We start from the raw sequence: 7500 nt of genomic DNA, 5'->3' as shown, positions 1-7500 counted from the left end.
ATAAAATAATCTTGGATGACATGGGGGTGAGTAAATTATCAGCAAAAGTTTTTTTTAAAAAGTGAACTAATCCTTTAACGTTATCTTACAAGCTATTTATAACTTATAGAAAGAGTGCAACGTTATAAAGTAACATGTATTGCAAAATGCACAATGATTTGTAGGACCAAGTTTGTAGTCAAAGTATGGGCAGGCCATAGTCAATGTAAAGCATATTGTTGATGTTTCGTCCCTATTAGTGAATGTTCCATAACTCTTTATAATTCGCCGTCATCGGTGATCCTGTTTACTAGCCTGCGCGTTCACGGCAGGCTCCGCTGTGGGGGAAGAGCTGTGGAGGGAGGAGCTGTGGAGGGAGGAGCTGTGGAGGGAGGAGCTGTGGGGGAGGAGCTGTGGAGGGAGGAGCTGTGGAGGGAGGAGCTGTGGAGGGAGGAGCTGTGGGGGAGGAGCTGTGGAGGGAGGAGCTGTGGAGGGAGGAGCTGTGGGGGAGGAGCTGTGGAGGGAGGAGCTGTGGAGGGAGGAGCTGTGGGGGAGGAGCTGTGGAGGGAGGAACTGTGAAGGGAGGAGCTGTGGGGGAGGAGCTGTGGAGGGAGGAGCTGTGGGGGAGGAGCTGTGGAGGGAGGAGCTGTGGAGGGAGGAGCTGTGGGGGAGGAGCTGTGGAGGGAGGAGCTGTGGAGGGAGGAGCTGTGGGGGAGGAGCTGTGGAGGGAGGAGCTGTGGAGGGAGGAGCTGTGGGGGAGGAGCTGTGGAGGGAGGAGCTGTGGAGGGAGGAGCTGTGGGGGAGGAGCTGTGGGGGAGGAGCTGTGGAGGGAGGAGCTGTGGAGGGAGGAGCTGTGGAGGGAGGAGCTGTGGGAGGAGTGGGAGGAGCTGTGGGGGAGGAGCTGTGGAGGGAGGAGCTGTGGAGGGAGGAGCTGTGGAGGGAGGAGCTGTGGGGGAAGAGCTGTGGAGGGAGGAGCTGTGGAGGGAGGAGCTGTGGAGGGAAGAGCTGTGGAGGGAGGAGCTGTGGAGGGAGGAGCTGTGGGGGAAGAGCTGTGGAGGGAGGAGCTGTGGGGGAAGAGCTGTGGAGGGAGGAGCTGTGGAGGGAGGAGCTGTGGAGGGAAGAGCTGTGGAGGGAGGAGCTGTGGAGGGAGGAGCTGTGGGGGAAGAGCTGTGGAGGGAGGAGCTGTGGAGGGAGGAGCTGTGGAGGGAGGAGCTGTGGAGGGAGGAGCTGTGGAGGGAGGAGCTGTGGGGGAAGAGCTGTGGAGGGAGGAGCTGTGGGGGAAGAGCTGTGGAGGGAGGAGCTGTGGAGGGAGGAGCTGTGGAGGGAGGAGCTGTGGAGGGAAGAGCTGTGGAGGGAGGAGCTGTGGAGGGAGGAGCTGTGGAGGGAGGAGCTGTGGGGGAAGAGCTGTGGAGGGAGGAGCTGTGGAGGGAGGAGCTGTGGGGGAAGAGCTGTGGAGGGAGGAGCTGTGGAGGGAGGAGCTGTGGAGGGAAGAGCTGTGGAGGGAGGAGCTGTGGAGGGAGGAGCTGTGGAGGGAGGAGCTGTGGGGGAAGAGCTGTGGGGGAGGAGCTGTGGAGGGAAGAGCTGTGGGGGAGGAGCTGTGAAGGGAGGAGCTGTGGAGGGAGGAGCTGTGGAGGAGGAGCTGTGGAGGGAGGAGCTGTGGAGGGAGGAGCTGTGGAGGGAAGAGCTGTGGAGGGAGGGCTGTAGCGCAGCAGAGAGCAAGCGGGTTGGACCTGTAAGTTGTGCTTGTTCAAATTTTCAGGCTGAGTCAACATTTTCTCAGAACTCCCTACTGCAACTTTAATTTGTACAATGAATTTAATTTGTATATTTAAATTTAAGTTATGTTATAATACTTTATTATTTTGATGTCTTTATAATTATTCTATGTGTTCCCAGCTTTGGCAATATCGTAATATGTACAGTCATGCCAATAAAGCAATTTGAATTGAATTGAAAAATTGAATTGGGAGTGAGAGAGACAGAGAGAGAGAGAGAGAGAGAGAGAGAGAGACAGAGAGAGAGAGAGAGAGACAGAGAGAGAGAGAGAGAGAGAGAGAGAGACAGAGAGAGAGAGAGAGAGAGAGAGAGAGAGAGAGATTTAAAGGAACTTTGCGCTCAAACTGTATTTCTGTACAATATTCACTAGGGTTTGGACCAACAATAGTCTGAGTAAATGACGTCAGATCCTTCATTTTAGGGGTGATCTGCTCCCGCAACAGTGCAGAACACATGATGTTGAACAAACGAACACAGCTGTTCGAATTACAGTTCAATCCAGCCAAGACTCAGTTCACTGTGAGGGAAAACAGTTACCACACTCGAAAAATATTTAGATTTATGTATATAAATAATTTATACATGTATTTATATTGCATTACATTTCCATCCATTTGGATTAGACAGTTTTAACATAAACAAACTAAAAACTGAAAGTGAGCATTATTTGTCATACATCCAATTGACTATGATCATATATTCAAAATGCATTCATTCAAATTGCTTATAATCAGCATAAATCTGTTAATTGTGAAAACAATTACATTTATTTAGTTACAAAGTATGATCAGTATTATATATAGGCAATAATCCCCTTGTGGTCAATAATTTTATCCCTTAAAACTCATCTTTGATCACCAAAATTATATATTTAAGCATTTTTTCCTTGTCTTCATGTCTTAAAATATCTTGTATGTATATCGACACCCTTCCCTCATTTAGTATGCGCTGTTCTATGAATATGCAAATGAGCCCCGCCTCCACTCACTCAGAGATCCACTCGTTGACGATCACACGTTGATCTGATTGGTTACAAGGTAGTTTGTGACGTCAGAAACACCAGCGATTTCAAAGCGTGTTTTTGAGACTGTCTTCGGTTCACTGCAGTTTTAAGGAGAAAATACTCAGCAATGCTGTCGACTTATGAATTTACACATGGTTTGTCTTAAAGCATATTAAAAACACCACATAGACAACATTAAAAGCTGGATTTTCAAAAAAGGTGACTTTAAAATATGGGACTGAAACAAGGTCTTATACCTGTTTCTTCTTGTATGTATGACTGACAAATTTGCATCAGTTTATTTGTTAATGCTAAAACTGTAATGCAAAAATGTCCATTTTAAATGTAGGCCTTGAGTGCAGATGCACCGCCCTGACAGACGACACAGTAAAATGATTAATTATTTTACTGTAAATCATTTCACATATCAGTGATGCTCAGCTGCGGCTTCATTTGCATGAGTCTGTTAGCTGTCTCTGTAGAGAGCATAACTAAGGTTAAACCTGAGAGTGAATAACTTTATTTCCTTGATGTTGTTTTCAGGCTCTACTAGAACAGGTTTTCCTGCTTGAATGTTGATTATTTTCCTCATATTCTCCATTGTTGCGGCTCCTCTCTTCCCAGTTTGTCAGTAACGCTCTGTTTACTTCCTGTCTCTATGAAGCCCCTCCTTCTGAAAAGCACACTGTGCTCTGATTGGTCGGCTGGAGCAGTGTGTTGTGATTGGTCAAGAGCTTCGAGTGTGTTTGTGAAATGTCCGGCCCCTTACCATAACCGCCAGTTTAACACACTACTAACTAACTCAACCAATCCCCGCCCCTTTATTCTGCGTATGAATTATTTAAATGAGTAATATTGTGACATGAATGTTATTATGATACTTCTGTGAGTCTAAAAGGTTTTACAGTTTTTCTAAATCACTTTGGCACATTTTTTTAACAGTCTTAAAGGGATAGTTCACCCAAAAATGATCTTTTTGGGTGAACTATCCCTTTAAGACTGTTAAAAAAATGTGCCAAAGTGATTTAGAAAAACTGACGAAAGAAACTCAAACAGGTTTGGAACAACTTGAGGGCGAGTGAATGATGACAGAATTTTAATATTAATATTTTGACATTAAAAAAAGTCTTACTTTCCTTGGTAGGGCTGGTCATGTAATCTTCAACGATCATTCGGTCTATGACAATCCTGGAGTTTTTCTGATTGGTCAATGGAACTCAGAGCTGGGACTGGAAAACAATTAAAAAAACATGTTTGATAATAAAAGGGGCTGATGTCATATACTATTACTGTACATTTACACACACACACACACACACACACACACACACTGTGACGTTTTGGTTTGTTCATGTCATGTTCCCTATTTGTCATGTGATCCTGCTATGTGTCTTGTCATTGGTTAATCATCTGTTAATTGTTTATAGGTGTCCCTTATCTTGTCATTAGTCTGTGTATTTAAGGCCTCATGTTTGCCATGTGTCTTTGTTTCACTGTAATCTCTGTCAGTGAGCGTCATGTCTGGTCTTGTTTTATGCTTTATATGTTTTAGTTTTGTTAAATTGATAAATAAACTGCACTTGGGTTCTCTATACAACGCACGCGCACGCACACACACGCACGCACACTCACGCACGCACGCACACGAACCTCATAAACCATGTTTACGTTGTAAGACCCATGTTATTATACACATTTGTGTCCTCATAAACCATCTTTACACACACACACACACACACACACACACACACACACACACACACACACACACACACACACACACACACACGTACTGATTCCTTTGGCCGCGGGTCTGGTGTCTCGTGCTCTGACAGGAGCGTCTCTGATTGGCTGGAAGTCTATTCTCTGAGTGCTGGATTTACTGTAAACTGGTTTCACAGGTGGAGCTTCTTCAGGACTGTAGATAAACTAGTTATTGGGCAAAATGGTCAAAAATTATGAGATAACGTTATCTTCAATTAAACAGCTTACACAAAGGGAAATGATAGCCTACATTCAAAAACTATTGTTCGTCAAATTAAATGTAGCCTAATTAATTTCTGTGATTAGGCTCTTGACTCGAACTTTTATAATATTAATATTTCCCCTCAGAATGATGATATTTCCACCTGTTCTGTGTCCATGTGAGCGATGGGCTGATTCAGGAATCTGACATTAGTCCTGATGAACCTGCAGTTGTGTGGATGTGGGATGTTTCGGCTCTCGGGATCCTGCGGGTCTCTTGCAGGACATGTACGGTTCTGATAAACTCGGACCGGATCGAGACGCTCCGGAAGCGTTTCATCAAAGATCCTGAAGGTGTTTGACCTGCAGATATAGAAGAGAGAGTTTAAAATGCTAGTCTGACATCAGATCTTCAGGAAAGCAGAGTTACGGTATACTCACTGGAAAGACTCCAATACCTTCTTTTTTCGAGGCAGATATATTTCTGCATTATGGTACATTTGCTCTTCCATTGAATACAGCATAAAGAGGGGTCAGAGCTGTTGGCGAATGGTTGCTATGCAACAGTGACGATACGAAATCTGACACCCACTCATGAGGCTGTTACTATAAAACAGACAATAATGCACAGAAAGAACACAAAATAATAGAAATTATGTAATCTATTTAGGTCTGTGGTCAACTTTTTGGTAATGCCACTATATAGCATAAAAGTACAATATTTGTATGGAAATGTTATCATGGTTATACTTTTTTTTTTTTTTTTACAAAGCATACGAAATATGAAAGAGTGTATTCTGCTCACCAGGGCTGCATTTATCTGATCATAAAATACAGTAAAAATTGTTAAATATTTTTTCAGTTTAAATCAGCGGCTTTCTATGTGAATATATAGTAAAGTGTAATTTATTCCTGTGATCAAAGCTGCATTTTCAGCATCATTACTCCAGTCTTCAGTGTCACGTGATCCTTCAGAAATCATTCTGATGATTTGATGCTTCATATTTTTGTTGACATCTTGCTACATTTATTTTCAAGATTCTTTGATTAATAGAAAGTACGGCATTTATTTGAAATGTAATTTTTTGTAACAATGTAATACTGTGACCTTTGATCAACTCGAGTGTCGTTGCTGAATAGAAATATTAATTTAAAAAAAAAATCAAAATGACCTCAAACATTTGAACGGTAATGAAACTTCAAGTAGGTATTTTAGTAATACTGCATATGAATATAATCCTTCAGTACTATGGAATAAATGAATACCATGATTCTGCCTTCTGGTACCATCACTGTATGTGGAACTGTGCAGTCATTTTTAATTAAAGTCTAATGTTTCCACTTTTTATTATTTAGTCATTTATTTGTTTAACTATTTATGAGGGGACAAAATCATGGTTACACTTTATTTTACAGTGCCATTGTTATATGTATCATGTATTTAGCATAGTAATAACATTAAATTATGCATAATTACATGCAACTAACCCTCAACCAATTCCTAATCCTACACTAACCCTATAGTAAGTACATGTAGTTAATTAATATTACTGAGTACTTCAATATATAATTATTACACTGTAACACGGAGACCTTAAAATAAAGTGTAACCCCAAACTCTAATCCTACATGCAGTTAATTATTATTACTCAGTACTTAAATGCATAATTACACTGTAACCTTAAAATTAAGTGTAACAAAAATCATTAAGTAGATCTTAAAGTGCAATAAAGTCTGTTTGCATGAAACCTGAGTGAGTTGGAGAACGTGTGCTTTCCAGAATCACAGTTTTTCCACTCGCAGGAAAAAACCCCTCAGTGGAAATCTGAAAACAACAGTTTCCTGTTCTTTCACTGCTTCCTGTCTGTTATTGGCTCCCTGTTTCAATCTGACGTGTAATGTGGTGAAACTCTCATAAAATGGGGATGCATAAACACAAATATTCATTATATACATATATGTTTAAGATAGATAATTTAAAGAAGAATGTGCATCCACAAACACAGAATCATTGTGTGGATTGTCTTGAAGTTAAAAGGGAAAGTCAGATTTAAGCTGTTTAGTAGGTTAACTGTAAATATGTTAAAAGACCTCGGTCAAACACACTTACAGACGGACGCTGAGGAAACCCTGATCCAATCAATCAAACCCAGAGTCCATTAAAACACCAGCGCAACGAACGCCACTTCAAATACAGACAAACCTGTAATATTGTGAAATATTATTGTAGTTTAAAAGAACAGTTTTCCATGTGAATTATATAAAAAAGTGTAATTTATTCCTGTGATCAAAGCTGAATTTTCAGCATCATTACTCCAGTCTTCAGTGTCACATGATCCTTCAGAAATCACTCTATGATTATATGATCAAAAATATGTATGATTACTATCAATGTTGAAAACAGTTTTGCTTCTTCAGGTTTTTGTTGTTTTTCAGAATTATTTGATGAATAGAAAAGTTCAAAAGATCAGCATTTATTTGAAAAAGAAACATTTTGTAACATTCTAAATGTCTTTACTGTCACGTTTGATCAGTTTAATGGAACTCAATCAAGTCCTGATTTTGATACAATGTTCCACTAAAGTTCCAATGATGTCACTTAAGATTCCGAATACTTCAGCAAATCACGGGAAAGTGTTTCTTCCGTCTCAAGCTCATTTGCCTGAGATGCTTTTGGGAAACACAGAGAGATCCCAAACAAAAGAGCCCGGCACATTCCACCAGAGGCCCGGATCCGGGATCTGTGGAATCTGACAGATATTGTGATTTCATTGCAA

This window comes from Siphateles boraxobius, unplaced genomic scaffold (assembly GCF_051911475.1).
Source record: "Siphateles boraxobius isolate OS27281-9 unplaced genomic scaffold, OSU_SipBor_1 135, whole genome shotgun sequence".
In the NCBI taxonomy this organism is placed as follows: domain Eukaryota; kingdom Metazoa; phylum Chordata; class Actinopteri; order Cypriniformes; family Leuciscidae; genus Siphateles; species Siphateles boraxobius.
This window is presented reverse-complemented; position numbering follows the sequence as displayed.